This window comes from Monopterus albus, unplaced genomic scaffold (assembly GCF_001952655.1).
Source record: "Monopterus albus unplaced genomic scaffold, M_albus_1.0 scaffold2.1, whole genome shotgun sequence".
In the NCBI taxonomy this organism is placed as follows: domain Eukaryota; kingdom Metazoa; phylum Chordata; class Actinopteri; order Synbranchiformes; family Synbranchidae; genus Monopterus; species Monopterus albus.
The window spans coordinates 1,938,970-1,962,209 of NW_018127882.1; the positions used below are offsets into that span (position 1 = coordinate 1,938,970).

Here is a 23,240-nt window from a genome sequence, read left to right on the forward strand (position 1 = left end):
GAACTCTGTGGTAACAATGGCTCCTTGTTCCTGCATATATATCTCAGAAATAACTTTGTGAATGTAATGTTATGTGGTTTAGTTTGCCATGTGTTTATCTTTCTACTGATCTTTTTTATCATATTAAAAAAGTTGAAATCCAGTGGACAGATCCCAAGTCTGTGTGTGTGTGTTCCTTTGTATTCATTTTCCACTTCTCAAAGAAGTGGAATGACGATAGATGTGATGCATGTCAGAAAAACATTGTCACGACAAGACTTAAAGGGAGGGGACATTTATTCCGTACCTTATATGCATGTGTATTTGCATGCACATGCTGCGTGTGTATGCATTTGACTGTGCCATTTTCCTAAAAGAACTTAATCCATGTGGTTGCACCATCATATCTTTACTTTGTCCAAATAATTCAATTTATAAAAAAGTATTCAGTGACATTTGTAATCATATGGGATCAGGCAAAGTGGTGGCAGGAAATAGTTGGGATTGAAATCACCTGTACCTCTCAAAATGTTACAGAATTCAGCAACTCAGTTTTGTGTCTAGTCAGACATAAACACCTGCCTCAATAATTGTGAAATGCTGACAACAGTGTTAAGGCATCGTAGCTCCTTCATTTTCCAGTTTTGCATTTAGCCAAAGTGCATCATTAATGTATTTATGTTCAGCCAGTGCTTTACAAATTAACAGCAACAACAAAAATTGTACAAACAGTAATAATATGAACTTAGATGCTACTTAACTGCACTGAAATGAAAAGTGTCATGTAGCAGAGTAGAGTCAGAATAAATACAGAATCCCAGGCCATGGTAAAATATGAACACCCACATGTTTAAAGGTTTTAATGACATTAATGTGTCATTAAAGGTGTATTTCATATTTCAGTTAAAGACCCACTGCAGTGGCTCTAGCAATCAGCAGTACCGTTGATCTCAGTGAGATTCAACAGTCACATGCCATCATTTGTGGGAGTGGTAGACCCTGCCACTAACTATAAATGTATTTTGAAAGGTAATTACATACTGTTAATACAATGTAAACATGCAAACCATAAATAGTATAAAATGGAGCTTGATTTAATTAAAAGGATAGTAGCTTTAAAATACTTTTTATTTAATGTCCAGGTCAGTTTGAGTGCAAGTGAATTAGAAACTGATTTCAGGCCCCATAGAAGTCTCCTGGAAACAGCAGTGTGTAGTCTCCTGAGTGTGTGCTACAGTATGTCAGTGTCTGCTTGTATTTGTGTGTGTGTGTGTGTGTGTGTGTGTGTGTGTGTGTGACTGTTTCTACTGTTGCTGACACTGAGGCAATATCATTACCTGACAACTGCCAATGTGTCCACGCTGGCTGATTCAATGGTCCAGAGTCCGTGGGCTCGCCCCAGGATGAAGGCTCTCCATCAAGCTGGTAGTGAGCAGATTCTGGCTTGGCGCTGACAGCTGTCCAATATGTAAACTTTCTGTGTTTATTTATTTGCTCCTTAATGACCTCGGGTTGAAGCCTTTGCTTGGGTTTTTCCTTTGCTGAAAAAACAGAAACACATTTTCTGTCATTTGTAAACGGCCCATCAAAGTCAAGGGCCCGACTAACTCTGAATGAAAAGTTTGCTCTACACTAAGATGCCTTTGAAGGTTTAACCTTTAATATCAATAAGTGCTTATGTCATTCTTGTCTCCACTGATGCACATACACACACATCCTCGTTAACTCTAGTCCACCGACCTTCTCCTCTTCTCCCCTCTTCACTCAGATTCCCATACCTTTATGCTTTCATCAGAGTTATGCCAGCACATCGCAGCACTGTGGCCTAGGTCAGACAACAAGACAGATAATGAGATTACATAGAAACTATGGCACTGCATGCAGTCAAGTTAGCAAAGGTGGAAGGAGGGGCAGCATCCCCTGCTCTGCCTTTGTAAGCTTTTGGAAGGGCATTCAAATGAGTTGGCTGAGCACAATACGTGACCTGAGCTCTGTCACATCACACTTCTCTCTCAAAGTTAGTTACCCGTGACACTCGACACATCTGAGCTGAAGAGAGAATCGGGTCTGGTTACTTGGATGTGTTGTAATAACTAACCCCAGCCACATCTTTGAGTTGCACTGTCTCAGTCTTTCTATGCATCAGACTGTTTGGCTCGTTTCTGCATGTAAATGAACTCAGTAATAATCCATGTTGTTTTTTTGGCAAGACTTGTCCCAGAACAGACAGCTCACTGATTCTCTGCCTTAGTTCTTGTGAGTCTTTCAGTATTGGCATGCATGCGTGCCCATTTTTACACCAGTGTGTGCGTGTGTCTATGAAGGACATGCACACTGACTGAGTGGGAATGAGGTGAGTCAGCAAAGCTTATTTAGATCAGATGAATCAAACACACACACACACACACACACACACACACACCGCATCCTTGTTTTAGTCCAGAACAATCAGACTCATTAAACCACTTTGTTTGTTCTGCCAAAGATCACTGTCTCAATGTCTTAGCTGAGAAGGTTGTTACACTCAGAGCATCAGAGGGATCACACCACAGCTATTAACTAAGATCTGTCTTTTCATCGTTTATCTGCCGCTGAACCTATTCAGTCTGACATGTGCGCTCCCCCTCTGTTTAATAGAGGTCTGTACATACCTGCTATGTTTGTATACATGCCTATAGGCACCATGCAGGGAGGCTCAGGGAAAACTACTTCACATCTGTGCTAAACATATAATGAATGCTTGGAGAGGGCTGATATGGTTGAATCTATTGCACCAATCAAGGGGATCCTACTCTCATGGGGGGGTCAGACTAATGCAGAATTAGGAAGGGTGGGGAGATACAGGTGCAGGAGCTTTTATTTTGCGTGCAGAGCTAAAAAAAAAATCAGCTTTCTGTGTGTGCCTGTGTGTGTTTGAGTAAGCTTCTCTCCTATTCGTGGAGGAAAGAATAAAACTTCAAAGGCATCTAGATTATCTTTCACTAATGCAAATCGGTGTTTGAAATGAGCTGAAATTTGTGAATGCAGCAGCAGAGATTGTTGTGGAGTGGATAGTTTGGTCTTTTAGCAAATGGAGCTCTATCTTTCTTTCTCCTTGGCTTTTATTTCCTTTGCCCTCTCACTCTTCTCCCTCTTGTGGCTGGAACTTTTTAATGCACCTTTTCTGCTGTTCATTATGCTAATACCTGCACTGTCAACATCATGGATGAGCTCTGCTTGCCTGGGGGTTGAGCAATCTGCATCCGAGTGTCATAGATGACCACTGGGAATCACCGCAGGTGATTCATCACCATGGTAACTGGACAACTGGGACCAACTAGTAATGCAACAGTTGATCGATGTGCAAACTGTAATTAACAGCACAGCACTAATAAGCATCTTGGGAGCTATAGCCATTCCACATGCATGGTCAAAGTGCAGGAGGGTCGGCTGAAGACGGAGAGAAGGTGGAGGAGGGGAGGAATGCAGTGAGCGAAAAAAAGGATGAAGATGGATATGGGAGGTATTAAAGATGAGTAGAGTTAGAAGGAGGAGCGAGGGATGCTGGAGGGCTGGAATGAGTAGGCCTGGGTGAGAAGATTAAAGCTCAAGTGTTGCGATGGACAGATTGAAAAGCATGGTGTCTGGGAAGGCAGAGGAGGGTGCTACTGGCTGAATATCTAACAAGCAGTAAAAAAGCAGAAAAAGGAGGAGGCCGGCAAGGAGGATGACATGAATTGGCTGCACTGGGAAAATATCATGTTTGAATTATAAAAGAATTTAGAGACCTGCTTCTGTTTCCCAGCCAGATGTCTGTGCCCAGCTTTTGCAAATTTAACACTGTTTACAATCCAGCGATGACTCCACACATGGAGCAATAGATGGAATGAAGAAGAGTTCAAATGCGGCCCTTTGTCTCCTAATCTTTGACTTTATCTTAATAGTCTGCACTGCCATACACATCCTAATTAAAATCCATCTTAAGTCTCAACAACAATGAATCACAAATGCATACTCCCCAACATGTGTGAGTTGGAGCGAACACAAACATTCGTGCTCACACGCACTGAAGTCATAAACCTTGGATGGGATATTCTTCTAAATCCCTTCGTAAACAATTAGGCAAGTTATTGAGTGTTTAATGAGATAAAAGCAGATAAAACCTTGTCTTTGTTTGTCTGTCCACTGGGACCAAGAGCTAGGAGTTAGTTTGTGTTATCAGGATGTCTCCCCCGAGGCCGCTTCACGGGTGGAAAACTCCAAGCATTAGAGCGCGCTGCGTTTGTGTCTGGGTGTGTGGGTCTACGTTGTGTGGGGGTTTGTTTCAACTTCAGTACGTTGCCCCAGGTGTAAACGAATTATGTGTTTTACACATTTATGCAATTTGTCATTTTTATTTGCAGCTCTTCTGTTTTTTCTCTCCAAGCCCCCTTTTCCCCAGTCCTGAATACGTGTATGACATCCTCTCTGAGCCTCGCACATCTTCAGACAACAGCACAGCAGAGGCACGTTTCAATTGCCCAGGAGGCGGCAAATTAAACAAGGCTGTGAAATTCCTCCCTCTCCCTTTTCATTTGAATATGTGATTGCTTGCTGTGGTGTTGCTGTCTGCTGCTACACATTGGGAAGCATGAAATGGAAAGAGTTTTAGTGTTTATTGAGACTCATGCAGTGTTGAGCGGACAGGATACAGTGAAATCTCATTTTCTTTTGCACCAGCCAGAGCTCATTCAAAATAATGCGCCAGGAGCTCTGTTGCAATGGACAGAGAATCACCAAAAAACTGTTTTTAAAATTCCATCTGCCTGCCTCTTTTCATGTTTGTCTTGACCTCGCTTATCAGTTCCTCTCATAGCCTAGGCTTGCTACAGTAGTTAGCACATATCATCCGCTAAGTGACAGAAAGGGGCCTGTTCTGTCAACAACCTTACAAATCTAAAGGAGCTTATCTGCCCTCAACATGTCTGCAAATTTTGTTCCCATAAATGATTTGTCTTTGCATCTGATGGCAGAATTCATATCCTTGTTTACTTGTTCTCCCCACTTTAAATGTGATGCGGCTTTTTTATATAAGACTTCAATTACCAGTGTGCAAAATCACCAGGGAGGAAATTGCAGAAATGTCAGCACACTTGACTGAGCTAAACTAGCTAAACGATGACAAGCACTCTCCCCGTCAGATAAACAGACTATCAAGCATCACGGTTTTACGTACACTTCATGATCCTCATTAGGAGCGGCTAATGTGAACGTTCGGCCTCGCAAACTGGTAAAACATCAAAGCCTCTTGTGATATGGGAAGTGGGTAGCACTGCATCAGATCATAAAATCTCATGATCATATAATGTGACAAAGACTTTTTTGTCTTCAACAAACCGTGTGTGCACAAAAGATGAAAGATCTTTAGATTTTTTTTATTAATACTTTGCTCCGACACATCGCTTGAGAGATGGTGTACATTCACTGCTACTTTTAAGGTTGCTGCTTTTTGTTTTGTGAAGAAAAGCTCTTGTTGGAAGGTTATTCTTCAGCTTTAATTTTTATTTATTTTTATTTTTTGCAGCATTTCTAGATCAGTTTTACATGTGTATTATTTTTTGTTGTCCTGTCCTGGAGCTTTTTTTCCTATTCCTCTTTCTCCTTTACCCTCTCCAGTCCCTCTTTACTAATTTGTGTCTCAGCTAATGACACATTCATCTTTGGTTACCTTCAATGCGTTTCATCTCAAAGCAGTTTTTGATAAATACTCTCACTTTCTAGAGGCCACCGGTGTCAAACATCAGAGGGTGGAGAGGCAGTGTAAATACCAACAACTGATGCTTCCAGCAGGATAATCACCACTGCTGCCGGCCTGCTCCTGGCACTCAGCACCCCACCCAGCCACTCTCTTTGATTTGCAGCAGAGGGGTTGTCTTATATGTGTGCGTGCAAGCATGTCTATGTGTGATTAAGCTATACTGAGCAAAAAAGTAGGGTGCAATCAGCACTCCAATCTTTGAATAGTAGGGGGGCTCTGTGACCATGAAGGAGAAATGGGAAATGGAGGCTGGTTTGTCCAGTGTTTTGGCAGGGTAATGGAGCCTAAGAGTTATTTAGAACCAACTCTAGCCCTGTCACATGCCTGTCACGCCGCTGGCTCGGCAATGTCAGATCCAATGTGTGTCTCGCTGAGCTCGGCACAGCGCGTTGGCATCTCCCGTGGCCCCGCCCCAGTCAAAGACAACACACATTATGATCAAAACACACATACAGAGACACACGTATATGTATATTCCATCATGGAAAAGGGACCTGGCCCCGTCAAGCCATCATATCTGTCCACACCTGATAAACATCCTCTCGACACTGTGACATTTTCACCAATGCAAAGGCTGCAGATGTGCACGGCTGTGCATGTGCATGTATCTATGCATGTGTTTATGTGTTCATGTCTGTTGGAGTGTTTTATTTATGCATGCAGAAATAACAGGCCTTTTATATAAAGAGCAAAATTAATGTATGACCCTGCTGTACTAGGTAATAAATCACCCCTCATGAAGGATGGGTGTTTTTTTTTTCTCAGCTCCCCTCCCTAAAATGTTACCATTAGCATTTTGTTGTGTTGTGTTGTGTCTAGATTAATGATTGTAAGATTTATGCAAAGAGAGTAAGATGATGCCAAGTGTTTCTGGCATGGTCACGAGAGTCATGTCACACTCTCTTGTTTTTTGATCACTGGAGAAATAGCTGTAAGTTGACTTCATTTGACTTGATGTGTACTTTTACCTCCATTGTCAAGTTGAATTTAATTATTTGATATTTGTCATTTTTCTGTTATATAAACTGCATTTATTATCTCGCTGATGCACTTCCATGCAATCTAATGGTTGTGGTAGCAAACAGTTTTCTCCTTTCTGCAAAATAAAAAAAACTTGTATCCCCTTCAGTGTTCATAGTATAATTTTTAATGGCCAGCATAATGGCTTCCTTTATCATTTTGATAAACTGAATAATTTTGATGTAACTACAGATTGTAAGACAATTTATGGTCTCTTATCTTTCCATTTCTGACTCGGAAACTTCAGTTCAGCAGTGTATCTCTCAGTCCATCCACCTCCAGAGGTTTCACTTTCTCTCTCCAGAGTCCTCCACTTCCCCATGCTCCATTTGTCCTCCTCCTCCCTTTCCACACCCTGTGTGAGGTTGAATTAATGTTTGACTGTGGGAGACTTGTAGATGGCAAATGTTCGCATTCATTATGCATGACTTCCATGTTGCTGTTAATTTCTCGGAGCCAGCCAAGTCGAGGAAATGATTTTGTACATTATGTTTGTTTAATGAAATTGTCACACTAATGGAAGTGAGGCTGAATAAGATGGAGATGACTGTTTCTGTTTGTCGTTTTTATGACCTCTCTCCTTTTTTTTTTATCGCAGCCAGTTTTCACATCATCACCCTCACCCAGTATTTATAGTCCACTGCAATACTCAAGGAGTTCAGTGAGACAGTGGGAGAAGCATTCTGTTGCTTTTCTGAAAATCAGTCATCCGCTCACAGTCGGTGGTGCCCTCAGCACGTCCTCATTCATCTTTATCAACATTGTTGATATGTGTATAGGTTCAGTCACACCTAGTTGTAAGTTTGTACATGTTTTAAGCGTGCAACAGTATAAGCTTGTGTACAGCTCGTACATATACTCACATTTACTCAAGGTCTGCATGTGTTTTGAGGAGGATTCCTCTGTGCTGGTTTGTGAATAATTCAGTTGTCTGTAAGCCTTCTCTGGCCAGAGATCTCTCTAAGCAAACATGTTTTATGTCACCCTTCACTGCACCTGGGACTAGAGAGTGTAAATCTACCATCCTAATCACAGCTCCTTGCTTCTTTCTCTCCAAATAAGCTTTTACACACTTCTGCATCAACTGATGAACTTTTGGATTATCCCCAGTTTATGCCTCTCATGTATTATCATTACATTCAGGTCACAGGGGTAAAATAAATAACTGTCACTCCTCAAAGACACCAGTTGCGGCTTTATTTCTTATGCAGATAGGGCTAAAATAAGATCCACAGTCATTGTTTTGTATGACATGAAATATATAAAAAGTATCAGGAAAATTAATATAGACAAATATAGCCAGTTCAAGTTAGTTGAAATTTGCACAAAAATTAGCTTTAGTAATTACTCAACAGCAAAAATCATGTTATGTTGTTGTTTATTACTTAATTAATTTAATTACTCAGCCTAGCTCTGTCTTAGATGTCTTTGAATAACTCTAATGGCTCCACACCCAGACATCTAATATTTTGCTTTTAACATTCAGAAGAAAAAAAAAAACACAACACTGTAGCTTAATCTGTGGCTTAATCACAATGATGCAAATCCTGTATTACACCCAGGGCCAAGTAGCCAAATATAGGCTAAAGTACCAGTTTTTACTGGCACATAGTAATTTAGGTAATAGAAATAAAATGTTTTAATTTAGTTCAAATTGGGGTGGCAAGGCTGGGCACCAACTTGGGGGGTGGTGGGGGGACACACTAGAAATACATGTAAAAGGTAAATGAAACTCCTAGATCTATGAAATAATAAGTAATATATTATTAAGAATCAAATAGTCTATCTTTAGAGATGCACTGATTGCAATTTTCTTGACTTGAATGATTTTTGATTCATTTATTTATTTAATTCTGACCCACTGGTAATGAACTGCAGCATACACAAACATTTTTCTAACTTTTTCTTTAAAGAAAAATGTAATTTTAATAAAAAATAAAGCACTGTATTAAATATTATTCATATTAACTTTTTTTTGCACACTCTTTTTCTTTTCTTTTTACAAGCCTTTTACAAAATGAAGTGCAATATTTGTACTTTTCCAGATGTAAACAGGTGCAACAGGTAATGGAAACAGAAGAATATCTGTTACCTCAGTTCTACTAAACACACATGTCTTTTTAAGGTGTGTGTAGTTTTTATGTCTTTTATTATATACATACATGTCAAATGTAGCCAGTAACTCCCACACTATCTACTGATATTTGTTGGAATTTTGGACCATAGTTTTCCTGAGGTGATTCCCCTTTGTACGCTTTTTGTACAACAAGCACAGAATGTTTTCAGTGCACTAATAATTGATGCAACAGAGCATTCAGCTGACAGGCATGGTGTTAAACCTGCTGTTGTTTCCTTGTCACCTCTGTTAGTATAAGTAAAACTGTTAGTAAACTAAGCTTTAGTAACTTTATTCTTATACAGTACTGTTAGAAGAGTCTGAGTTTTCTTGCGGCAGCTATAAGTGTTGTTAAACAGTCTTCTGGGTTTTCAAAGATTAACAGCTATTTATTTTTGAAAAACTAATACACCTCTGTAAATAAATTGTAATGAGGCGCAAACTGAGGCTACTTGTTGATAAGCTTTAATGAATAATTGCCTTTCAAAGAAATAACAGGATTATGGCATAAATAATGCATAGGTGGAACTCATTTTTTTTTCAAATATGTGAAAATAAAGAAGATTAACCTACATCCCCTTGCATTGTTTAGGACCCTTTATCTACATGAAGAGCCACATAAATAGAAATTTGTGAAAGATTACTGTCACAGAAAAGAAATGTTCCTGCATTGTATGGAGGAAAAAACATCTTCTAAACAGCCATTATCCTTCATATGCTTCTTCCATTTAACTTTCACATATCAGCGTTAATCCGTTTATACACAGAACCTTTTGTGCAAATACCTAAGTGTATGTACATATGAATGATGTGTGTGTAAGTTTATTGCAGTGGTGCTGATGCTGCCTTTAACCCAAAATCCATCACTGAGTCCAGCCATGCGATTACAGCCTTCCATGAGAAACGCTGACGACTGCTGCTACTCTATTAGGCAAAGTGCTTGTGTGTGTTTGTGTGTATGAGTGTGTGTGCCAGAGAGAAAGAATGGGTATTATCTCAGTCCAGGTGCTAAGTGCTTCTCACTACCCTCTTTCGGTCCAGGACCATTTTCTCCCATGCCCCACCCATCCCTTGACACTCCAGGACTATGAATCAGGCTGTCCTGCAGAAGGGTGAGATTACTGTGTGTTGCATTGCAGTTGATTGATTTCTACTCTGACAGTTTCTATCTTTTTTCACCTCTACTCTTTTGGTGTCTGCTGTTCTAGCATTACAGATAAATACTTTGTTCTAAGTGTGTATTTTTAAAAACATCTGCTAGTACACGTGGAAATGCCTGCATAGTTTCTGTGTGTGTGTGTGTGTGTGTGTGTGTGTGTGTGTTCATATATATTGCATACCACACGTGTATGTTTATGTGCATCAGTGTAGGAGGCCAGGCAGGCTGTGAAATAAGAATTGATGTGTCCATTTGGAGACAGGTGTTTAGAGTGTGATTGAGGGCTGCAGCAGCGTCACTCCGCCTCAGTCGGCTGCGTCTCTCGACGCAGCTCCACCACTGGCCTTGGCTACTTGTTGTTATTGGAGTGTGAAATCTGAATATGGTTTTTCATCACTCAAAGTTTGGCTTGTGTTGGTGCAGGGAGGCATGTGGACAAAATGGTTTTAGGATGTATAGTTGGCCTGAATGTGTGTGGGTTGGAACTCTTGGGTTCTTTTTAAAACAAATTTTATTTTACACTAATTATCAAAGTAAACATCCAAAAGTAACACCATAGAGTATTCTACTACGATTTTATCCATGCTAATATTGTGACTCAAATAGCTTTGCAAATATCTAATCGAGTGTCAAGAGATTTTGCACCATCATACATGGTCCTCAGAGAATGAATCCTAATGACAATCTCCAAAGTATTTCTCTAGTGCCACCATAAATTGACATTTTTTTATTTTTAGTGAAATATTTCGACAACTATTGGATTCTATTGGATTGACTGGCACACAATTTTGTACATTCATGGTCCCCTAACATTTTCTTTAGAGCCACCATGAGGTTTGTATAGTTGTCCCTAGGGACAAAGCACAAATAAAAGCAAACATTACAGTAACACACTGCAAATCCAAAAGCATACTAAAATCAAAGCACAAATATTTAGGAAGACTTTGAAGTAGGTGCACTGCTGTCACTACAAACTCTTAAGTAGCACAGTGAAAATGGTACAATCCACTTTACGGCTGTGTGATATATTAGATGCTTCTATGGGCCATGAATGTGTAAGTATTTATTTTCACTTATGATTGAAGTTACAAAAGTTGAGTAAATGTTCTGATGAAATCAAAGAGCTATTTTCACCTTCTCTGGGCTGGGGCTGTGGGATTGTCGTCGTGTACATGCTGTGGATGCTACTTTCTTTCTGTATGGTGGATAGAGTATCTTACCTTCCATATCTGGACACCACTACAAAATGGTGAATACACTCTACATTGCACCATATAGTGAGTAGTGAGTGATTTTATACCATAGATCTATTATTGATACCTGGACCCTGGATTACAAAGTAGCACTCATTCTTACTAATGAAAGTTGCTTGCCTGATGCATATGCCAAAAGACATTTTCTTCTGGGTTTGATTCCACATCCTGTAGCCATGCACACATATGCATTAGTGTTTCCCCTGCTGTCCCTACCTTTGTGCTCCTGCTCAGCACATAAGCTTTACAATGGGATGTTGGTGCAGATTCTCAGTCATCCAGGTCATAGTAAAATGAAAAAAATCAACTGGACTAGATTTCTAGGTCGAAGACGTTTCACCTCTCATCCAAGAGGCTTCATCAGTTCAGAACGGATCTCATTGAGGTCTATGGAAAACATGCTATCTGGGCCACAGGGGGGTTATTTGTTGTAGTACTGCAAGTGGCCGCTGGGAAAAACTGTCTTAACATTCCATTTCCAACTCCCCCAGACCCAAACAGCAAAGCCTGTCACCCTCTCCACAATAACATCTTTTTTTTTCTTCAGTGAAGCAAAAGAAGTTTTAATAGCAGTTACATTTGAAGGCGTGGTGAACAGCCAATCATAGAGAGAGGTGGTGCTGTTTAATTATAAGGACAATAGTGAACTTTTTCAGAAGGTTTAGAGGATATTCATAGTGTTGCCAAAACAAACAAACACAAAAAAAGACAGACCATGAATTGGGTATGATTGTTCATTTTGGAAAGTTAGGAAACGGTCGAACTCCGCTCCCCAAAAGCCACATTAGAAAATGTGGCGAGAGGGGGTTCCGCAGCTACCTGACCATTTGATGATCAGTCCTGACACTGCTGCTAGCATGGCTGTAGACTAAAATTGTTTCTACACTTGCACGTTTTACTTATATGTTTGCCTGTGTCAGATGGTATTTTCCATACCACTCTGTATTTCCATGGGTTAAGACTTCCTCTAAATGGTCTCATGCTGTAAGCTGACAGTCAGACAGCTGAGCGTTTAAATAGCTGGAGTGTGTTATAAAAAGACAGAGAGCACCTGGTAAAAGTCTATTAATCTTCAGGTGCTTGGAGGAGACATTCGTTATCAGAGCTTGGGAATTAAACATGAGCATGAATTCTTCAGAGGCACAATATAAAAGAGTTGGATAATTTTAGAAGGGATCACTCCACCTGTAATTTTAGCTCTCCTCAAAGGCCTCTCTCTCTCTCTCTCTCTGCCGTTTAGAACTAATCCCTTTTGGAATTTGAAAGCTGTATTCTTCAATATGTATTCACAAAGTGGATTAAAGAGACTCAATAGTTCAGGCTTTGTTTTTCATGTGATTAAGTGAAACCTGTGAGAGTGATTAGATTTTCCAGCAGAGGGAAGAATGTGAAAGGCTAAAAAAACATGTAAACACTTGCTATTAATTCAGCAGTGATAACAGAAGGAGCTGTTTTTGACTATGAAATGATGAATAATTGCCAGTACGATCACTGCGGCTGATCTTGGAGCAGGTTGCAAAATAAATGAGTGTTAATTACGTTGAGTCTGGTGATCGTTCTAGTCTTTGTGTCAGTAAGTGAAACCTGCTGGTGGTGGTGTTGTTGTTGTTTTTTAATGCACATAGGAGCAGCAGGTGTTTGTGGGAGAGGGATTTCACAGTGATGCCTACAGCATTTTGTGGCTCCGGTGATATCCCAACACTAAATGATTGATTATTCTGACCGTGGCACTGACTGCTTTACATTGATTAGCCTTTGACCTTATAGGTGAGAGATCACATCAACTGCTGAGAGGATGATAGGTGGGAAATGGTAAGGTCCTAATTTACTGTCCCATTATCACAGCCCTGTCAGGAAGGACTGGGTGGAATGAGAGGGGGTGGGACAAAAGGAGGGGGAGAAAGGAGGAGATAGTGAAAAACTGACACAAACAAGAGGGACAGAGAGGAAAGAGGGATTAATCAACAAGGAAGGCGGATGAGAGAGAGCAAAGCGAGTAAAATGATGAGAAGCAGGAGCCAAAATTGCACCCTGATTCTGATGTTTATTTTATCTGAGGTGGCAGGTGTGCCTGGTCCACAACCTCGTAGTGCTTCTCTAGACTGTTCTCGCTGGCTGTGTGGCTCGCCTAGAGTTAAGACTGCAATGAAGCCGGATGGTTGTAACACAGACCACCAAAGGAAGCTTTTGGCCAGACAGCCAAACCTGACTGTTGCTTCCATTCCTCCTCCCTCAGCTACCCTTTGTCTCACTACATAAATTTGCTCCTCATCCCTGTCCTGCTGGTTCTCTTTGTTTAGGGACTGCAGATGAAGGAAAATAAGTTGCGCTGATTTCCAGTGGGTAGCTGAACCACTGGAAGCCCTTTGTTTGCCTTATCACACAGACAGCTTCAAGCAGGGAAGTTAAAGGCATGAAGCTAAATGTGGACTTTCAGAGCTTAATGATCAGGTCTGACTTCAGTTAGCTTTATATCATCTCATGCTAATAGAAGACATTCAGGACCACTGAATGTCATTCATTCCTTTCAAGAACATACTGTAGGGTCAAAGAGGAGGATAAAATCAGCAGAGGTCTAATTAGCAGCAGCCGAATAAGCAGATGTTTCCTGGATTTTAGTTTCTTAGCTGTCAGTGTCACCACTCATGCTTCTTTCACCAGTGCTTTTTGTTTGAAGTAGTGATTTAAATCACATCACACTGTATTAGTCCCAATCGAGTCATTTAACATTATTGATTAGAACAGTAGACCCTAACCCTTGGTCTTATTTCACTTGTGATCTTGGTTTTCAGGTCTCAAAATTCTACTGTCCCCAGAGATGTTAGAGATGTTAAGTTGCTGTGAATGCAGATATGAGCGACTTTATTTTTGAGAACTAAGTTAGATCAAAATGGGTTATAGGGAAATGACGATAAGCATTGAGCTTGACAGTCGACAAAACAGTATCATCTCGAGGTTACTGGCATCTTCTGGAGCTTCCAAATGAAGGAAATGAAGAATGAAATGATAAGCTCAACTTCTACACCAGCAGTAAAGTCCTAAGGGTTCTCATTTTAGTAGAAAGTGATGAAGACCATGGTTGAAAGTGTCAAACCAGACATTATTTTTAAAACATTTTGTAAAGTTTCCAGCCAGCAGATTGATAAACCATGACATAACCTATTATAAAAAGAGCAGAAAATCACAGGCTGTCTATAAAACTGTTACAGTGCTCACACAGGACTAGGACCCAAAATGCAGACCAGGACTCAGTAAAAGCTAGAAAGTCTTTATTGACAGAAAAAGGGTACAAGAAACTGGAGTGTAACTGGGGTGCCGGGAGCACTCAGGTGAGTCAAATAGGTAAAGCTAGGGACGAGGCAGGCAGTCAGGTAGGCAGAGTGGAACTACGGGGCTAGGAACACACAGGTGAGTCGAGTAGGCAGGATAGCGGTCAGGGTAGCTGGAGTCTCAGGAGGAGGTAAAGAACCTAGGTGGGTGGTGGTTGCAGGACAGGAGGTGGTTGGATCAGCGGCCAAGTGAACAGGTAAGCTGAAGGAGTGGTGCAGGTGAACACAAAGAGATCAGGAGAGGGCGTACTCGGCATAGAGGAGAACAGGTAAGTAGTAATCAAGGGGAACAGCGTCAAGAAGCACTGGAGAGTCCAGTCACAGATCAGGAGTGGACTTAGTGTCGAGGAGCAGGTCAGCTGAGAGGTTACAGGCGAGTGACTGAGGGAAAGGAGGTGGTATATAAAGCTAAAGACTGGGGAATGATTAGTAACAGATGGGCTCCAATTGGAGCCATGGTTAAGCTGGGGCAGGAGAGGTGGAGCGGAGCAAGAAAGAAAACCAAAATAAAAGCACGAGAACAGGAAGCGAAGCTAAGTCATAACAAAAACTGGATGCTCATTAGAAAGATGATGCAACCAAAAGCTGTCATTACTTTGCAATGACAGGTTCTATGGACCAGAAAGCCATGACATTAAGAATCCAGCACTTGCAAGCATTCGACAGCAACATTTTTATTCATTTTACCCAGTGGCGTTCCTGAGCAGAGATGTATAGCTGTGTGTGTATGTGAGCATCATACTCACTGCTGCAGCAGAGAAAACAGTTGCACCAAGCTGCTTGGAGTAACAGGTGTCAGCACAGACGCACTGACAGCACCGTGGCTTGAATGCTGGCTGTTGTAATCGCGTGCGCGTGTGTGTGTGTGTGTGTGTGTGTGTGTACTTGGATGGCCAGTAGAGTGAGGACCAATTGAGTTTTATACCATGGAAGGGAGAACATTTTGAGAAAGTCAGGACACTTTTACCTGGCTACAACTTGGTTTTAGGGTTCAGTTCGGAACGAGGTTTAGGTTAGGGTCAGGGTAAGGGTTGGGGTTCAGCATTTAGCTGTGATGGTTAAGGTTAGAGTAGGGAATGCAGTACTCCAGTGAGGGTCCTGACAAAAATAGCTGTACAAATGTGTGTGTATGTTGACGTTTTTAGGGAGAATGGATTTCACATTAGTGCCCTTGTTTCCTCTTCCTCCCCTCCTTCTCTTGTTCCTCTTTCCCACTTTCTCTCCCCTCCTATTATTCTCATTCTGCACTAGAGGGCCGTCAGCGAACCCTGAATGCATTATGCTGTCTGCTCCATTGTTTGTGCTGTTTCTCTGCGCCTGTGCCCCACTCTCTCCCAATATTTGTTTTCATTAATCACAATGGGTGCCTGCTGCGGCTGTCTTGATGGCTTTTTTGGTTATCTTTTGTTCCACAGCACAGCTTTTGTCTTTAGGCATTGGCTTTCCTCATTTTGTTTGTGTTTGTGTTGGCATGTGTGCGAAAGTGTTTGCGCTCATGTGCATATATGCCCACATGCAATGCACGTGAACAGACAAAGACAGAGGTGGGAAGGAGCAGGACACTGGGCACGCTTCTCTTTCTCCACACATTGTAATGTATCTGTCCTCCTTTCATGTTTGTCTTTTATCTGTGCTTAACGCTGCTGTTCAGAGAAACTAGTGGGTACAGATTGGAGAGTTTCACTGTGTGCATGCGTGCACACACAAACGGGGTACACTGACATTCTTATACATATCATTTGTGATCAGATATAGTTGTTTGCACTGATTATATTCAGTAGAAGTCAGGGGTCTTTTATACTGTAAAATGCTGAACAGTTCTAATACTACCGACCTAAGGAAACCAGTCTGACTATACACAATCAGTCATGACTAAGAATTAAATCTAGAAAATGTGAATTGTGCAGGTAGTTGACAGTAGATTTATCTATGAATATATTTTTGAAACAGAGCATCCATAAGCTCAAACTAAACATCTTCTCCTCTCCCGTGCCTACATTACTTGAGGATTTTGTTGGTTTGTTTGCCCCGAGACGGGTGGTGTTGCCATAAGGTGGATAAATAAATCATCTCTGAAGAAATATTAAAACTTCTCTGTTGTTTTCCTCCCTCCCACCCTCCTGCTCTCTGTTCCCGTGTTGCCTGTCTTCTCTCTTTCTTTATTGCTTATTCATCCTGTCTTTTTTTTTTCTCACTCATCTTGATGTCACTCCTTAACTCTGCTGGCCTCTCTTCCTCTAATGTTCTGATGTACCATTTGTAGTTTTTTTGTTTTTTCTTTTTCATTCACGTGGCTCTGCATCTTGACACACACACAGGCCACTTCACGCCTAAAATGTATGGATTTACCCAATGTTAAAATTTTCAGCTGCTCCACAGGATCAATTTCAATTAAATATCAAATAGGGCCTCTATTTTCTCCCCTTCTCTGCTGATCTTCTGTCTCACAACAGCATGCGCTCCAGAATTTCTCAGCTCTCCCACCTCCCTCTGTTCTTGCTTGGCTCTGATATTCCTTTTTTCCCTATATGTCCTTCAATCTCTGTGTCCATCCTTGGGGTTTCAATAGAATGGCGCATAATCTCGACATGTGTTTTTATGACCAAATTCAGCCTGGTTTTAGCAGTAAAACAAACTGAGGTGCATTTGGAGAAAAGAAAATCGATATATTGAAACAAAGTGTTGTTCTCAGTGTATAGTTTAACATGCATTGCCAATTTGTGCTTTTATGGATAGTGAAAGCAACGGAAAAACAAAAACTGTGACGCATTAGCGGCTCAGTGGAAGTTTGTAAATAAACCTTTCACTGACTTGAAGAGAAGTGGGTTTGAAAAAGTGGCATCTGGTGGCAGCCTTTCACTTACCTCTTTTCTTTCACTTATGTGTCTGCAGGTTGCATCATGGTGAGCACACACCTCTGAGTGTGTGTCTGTATTCATGTACAGGTGTTTTTGTCTATCTGGATTTATGTAGGAGTATGTGTGGGTGAACCTGAACCCAAATCCAGTGTGTGCCACATGATTCGGCAGCAGTGGACTAAGCAGTGTAGAGCCCTTTTTTATCTTACCCAAGGCATTTCCTCAGGATAATAGTGTGTGTACGTGCATGTGTCTATGCCTGTACGTGTGTTAGTGTGTATATGCTAGACGTAGAACTGATAAGAGCTCTAGGTATGTCTTTACCTCCATACTCTTTTTTTCTACAACAAGGATCATTCTTCCAAAAAATGGATATTGAGCACTGAGGCCTTGACCTGATTACATCAGTTAAGTACTTTATGTACCTGTTGCAGTATTCAGTGCATGAACTCTTCACTGCTTCACTGGAGGGGATCTTTAAAGTTATGGGAAGACTGTGGTTATTGAGGAGCAGTTATATTTTGGAAATGCAGTTTTTCTCTTTCCTCCTGAAGATTAAAATGTGTTGTTTATTAATTCAGGCCCTGTAACTGACCTCGATCTTGTTTTTGCATCTTGGATGTGATGTCTACATACTGCTAGCCATATAATATACCTGCAGATACCCTAAATTAATATTCTGATCCATAAAGGACATTGTGCCATTTAATTGGTTGAAGTTACACACATAACTTTTCAACTTCAAGGCACGCCAAAGAAAAGGCCTATCTTCTCCGCGCACAAACTGAGCATAGCTGCGTAAAGTAGTGGACATTTATAAGTCCCTCTGATCCCCCTTCTAAAAACCAGAGAGAGAGAAAATGAGAGAGCAAGGCAGTGAGCTCATTCATTTGCACATGTTATATTATACCTCAGTGGATTGACCTTTGACTTCATGCTCGCTGCCCTTCCCTCTCTCTCTTGCTCTCTACTGGCACATCCTCATACTAAGCCTCAATCATCTGAGCTACAGAGAATTAATGAATTATAAATCCCCCTGGAAACATTAACTAGACCCACTTCATATGCCAGGACTCAAATTACATCAATATACGCTTTGTGCATTTGTAAATGCCTATCAATTATTGAAGTGATGTCATTACCCAGGCAATATCTGTCATGAATGAAGAATATGTCACGCAGCAGTGTTGCCTTGTGTCATACAGGCTAGATTGAGGATTTGGATGACATCAACAATCCAGATGGTATTGGTGCAGTTCCCCCCTCACCCCCACTACCGCCAAAAAAAGCTAAGATGCTCCACAAAGCTGAGGGGAACTGCAGAGTTGGGTGATAACTCTGAGTGATTCTGCCACTAAAAGCAACCTCTTTTATCTACAAGTAGTTATATGGTGCTTTCCTAACATAAAAAATACTAAGTATTGAGTACAACAGCTTCGATGGTACTTGTCATCAATATTCCATGTCATTCGACTGTCATGATTCGGTTCCGCTGCTTCCCGTCCGGCTTTGTGAGTGATGAAGAACGTAAAAAGACCAAAACTAAGGTGAAACAAAAACAGGAAGTAACGTCAAAATAAAAGCCGGACGGGAAGCAGCGGAACCGAATCATGACATCGACGAGTCAGGTGGGAATACTGCTCATTTCGGAAAACAGTCATATGGCAATCAAACAACTTTAACATGACTGCAAAAATTGCTCAAGTGACATAAATTAATGTTAGGTTGAATCAAATTTAAGCAAAAGATTTTTACAAGTGAGATTTTAAAAAATCAGTGTACCAATGAAAGCAAAATGCAATAGTGTAATGGAAACACATAGTGAATAATTAATTAAAACTATTAGTATGAATTAGGTCATCTCATTGTGCCCTCTTGTTTACTTCTTTTTAAAGTCACCCAGTAGGACAACTAGTGCCACCAGCTCCTTTTCTAAAATAACCAGCTGCTAATATGTATAATGCTACGGATGGAATGGCACATTTCGCTGAATACTCCTTTAAAATGTCTACAGCTTAACAGACACAACAGCCTATTATCTCTCTGTTTTCACATGTTGACTTCTAAACAGTCCATATATTTATCTTTAGTTTTTAGATGTTCGCTACGATTGTGCATTGAAATTGCATCCAAAAATTCCTTTTTGTTTTGTCTCACTCCTCCCCTCTGATGCACAGATCCATAGCATTGTAAATGAAGCTGTGAGGATCGATGCTGCAGGCAGGGTAATGCCAGAGCGCTGCCACCAGTGTATTGCTACAATGATCTAGTGGTTAAAAACACTTTCACAAACAGAGAGGGGAAGATAGATCTGAGCCAGCTGCACGCCCACATTGCTCTCACCGGAGACATCATCAAATTAAACAACTATGATGTGTTTCTGCTCTGTGCCCCCGCTACCACACGACCATGTTTTCTCCAACACACACTCCTCCTCTTCTCTCCTGGTACTGACAACCTCCACTGGGGTAGATTTATAATGGAATGCATGACATGATTTGTTTCGAGTATAGGATGAAGGGCAATTAGTTTAACAAGTAGGAGACAAATCTTGTTTGACAAAAGTTGATGTCAGGTCATGTGAAACCTATCCACTTGGAGAAATTTGGTTAGCTGGAAGCAGACTCTGTTGAGACATACACACACCGGCACACACAGACATCAACATGTGCAAAACAAAAATAATAAAATATTAAAATATGCTCATGGGGTCTATCCAGGGATAGTATGTACTGTATGTATTTATTTATCATTCAGGAGAAAAATGTGAAAATAGTTGGCATTTTGTTTATTCTGTAGCTATGCATTCACCTTTTCTTATTTGACTTTTGTAAAAAAAAAAAATGTTAAGACTGCATTGTTGGTAATAAGCAAAGAGTAGTGGCACTGCTGCCACTGCTAAGTAAGTCATTGAATTGCCTCCAAGAAAAAAACCTTTCTGACTTTGGATAATTCTCTTTTTGTATCTTTCACCCCACTCCGTCATTGTCTGTGACCTTTTCGTTTCACCTCTTCTTATTTCCCCTGGGATTAACTTTACTCTACCTTTGTTTCCGTGTTGCCAGAGCAGCGCTCTGGATTATGGAGACTCCTCATCCCTACAGTAAACAGTGCACAGAGGCGCAGATGCTCACACACAAACACACATCTATCAGTGTGAGTAATCTTGGGTGAGCAAACAGCAGATGAGGGTGACTTCATCACGTCTGCAGTGGAACAGTTTATTTACCTGCATGATTACATATTAAATTTGTGTTCATTTTATTTTTGTCTCTGCCCTACTGGCAAAATAACTGAATTTTTTTTTCAGCAGTATCAGTGTTCAAAGGGTCAATATGTTGCCCCTCCCTGTGTCCTGGTGGTCAGATTAGATCCCTCATCCCAGCTCACATCAGCTTTGTTCAAAAGCAAACAGTGCACACACACATTCACAGCTACACTTTTCCTTGTTACCTCTGCTGACAAGATCACAGGTCCCAATCATGTAGACACAGAGAGAAACAAAGGATGTTTTTTTTTTTAATCATGCGAATATAAACAGCAAGTTGACCAGCAGGGACTGAGGCTTTTCCTCACCAAGCATCCTATGGTGTCTGCTAGTATAGTGGGCATTATGAACACAAGACTTTGACTTAAGCTGGGGTTTGATCCTTGTCTCAAATCCACTGAGCAGCAGAGTCAACAGGCGATGGGAGAGCAGATAGCTAACTATGGGCAGTGTCAACAGGCCACCAGGCTCCAGATAAAAGCTCTGTTTGTTTGGCGAGGCTGATCCCCTCTCTATTCATCTGGTCTTGGCCTTTCTTCTACACCACTTTTGGACCCTTGACTGAACACGACAGATTACGTCTGATCTCATAGGTATTTCAGGTCAAAATCATCCCACCAGTGGAGTATAACGCTCATATTCTCATCTCTGCACCCTACCTTAATTACACTGCCTCTCCCACTACCACTCGTCCTCATTTAGTGATTTTCATTCCCTCTTGTGCCTCATACCAACCCCGCTGATTAACATTTTTGAGGCAAATGCATGTTGTTCCAACAACACAGAGCAGCGAATGCTTGAGATGTAATTAGAATTTAGGATATTGATCACACAGGGCCAGACGGGGGTGGTATAAATAATAGCTAGCATGAATAAGTGAAAGCGATAGGTGAGCTCTTGGTGATTTATGTACAGACTCCCGTGGTCTGCAGCATAAATCTCCAACAGCCATGTTCTTATTGAGTTATGAAGCGCCACTGTTGCAGCAGAATAATGGCAAACTCTATGTCTTGTGCATGTCTGCTCAATCTATAAGATAACAGCCATGGGCCACTGAGTATGCTGTGTTGTACTGAATTAGTTTGTGGTATAGAACTATATATTCATCAAATATGTACAGCACTGTGGATTAGAAGTCCACAAAGGATGCAGCCTTTTCAGGACCTATGCATTAAAATAACAATCCTCTTCCTTTATACTAAAGAAATGTACAGTGTATCATTGCCAATCACTGCCATGGATTCTAGCACTGGCACAGTGACATTTCTGTTAAAAAAAAAAAAAAAAACACAAACTTGTAGTTATTCCCAAGAGGTTGTTTGTAGAAGTGTGTTGAGTAGAGTGTTTTAGCAATTCAAAATGTTGTTAAAGGCAGAAATTATTTTAGCTTTAATTTAAAAGTTAAAGTCTGCCCAGTGGAGGTTTGTTATAGCGGTTTTGTAGCCAAGTCAGTTGTCTCTCTCTTAAGTGAGTTGGGTATTAATGGGTGGAGCCTAAGACAGACAATCAAGAAGAAAAGAATTTCCAACTTATTGTGAGGGCAGTTTTAAAGTATTTGTATTCCACTGGTGTATAAAAGAATTTAGATGAACAAGCTCTCTGCCTGACTGAAAAGATTTCTTCCAGCTGTGGACGGAAGCATTACGCCTCATGGTGTACTGCCTGCCAGAAATCTATTAGAAGAAGAGGACTGTTAAGAACTTACCTGACAGTACAGAATGATCTGTGGCTCTGGAGCAGAAGAAAGGTGTGTGAATGGGGCAGAGATAGGTAAGTGGATTAAACTAAGTATAAACCTCAACAGATGTGTGGATTATGCCTGCTAAGAGGACATAAACTAGCACAGGAGGACAGGCTTAACAAAAATGTATGATATATGCAGCAGGCTTGAGGCCTACTTCAAGGAGTTAGCATGAGCAAGCTAGCATGAGAATATATTAGGAAGCAGAGGTTTGGTTGGGGTGAAGCATTTGGTGAGTTATCGAAAATGTTTGGTGGCTAGGACAGCATTTGAAATGCTTCATGGTGTTTGTGCTTGCTATAGCTTAATTATTTTTTGATAAGTCAGCCTGAATTATTAAGAGAGTCGATGTTAATGAAGGATTGTGTTGGGTATGTGAGTGCAGACAAAGAGGGGGTGGTTCTGGGATGCTGATGTTGAGCCTTCTCGGTGTCGTGGGCCCAACTCAAGGAAACACCCTGTAGATTTGCCTTCACTCCTACACCCACTGCAAATTTGTTTTGGCGTGGTGATAATATAGTTTTTGACTCAGTGGGGTTGTTAGGGATGTATTTTTCTTGTGAAAAATGCACCCCAATCAGAGGTGATTGCCATTTCAAGCCAGCTACTGCTTAACCTGAGAAAATACAATGTAGATTCTGTGTCAGGCACCATATCTGCTCTTTGCTCAGGTGAGGATAGGATTCAGGGATGCTTTGTTTTAAGGGTAGGTTAGGACTGGAACATAGGCTGAAATGAAAC

At 40.9% G+C, this 23,240-nt stretch overlaps 1 long non-coding RNA gene across 2 annotated transcripts in view; it reads left to right on the forward strand.

Moving 5' to 3' along the window:
• The window catches only part of LOC109956710 (uncharacterized), a 73,583-nt gene that overhangs the window by 17,559 nt on the left and 32,784 nt on the right, over nucleotides 1-23,240 (forward strand). The window contains exon 3 of one of the 2 annotated variants that reach the window (XR_002274452.1): nucleotides 5,719-5,884. The exons of the other annotated variant lie outside the window; for it this stretch is intronic. This is a non-coding gene — a long non-coding RNA (uncharacterized LOC109956710). Of the gene's footprint in view, nucleotides 1-5,718; nucleotides 5,885-23,240 lie in introns of those variants that run through there. 2 annotated transcript variants of the gene reach the window in all.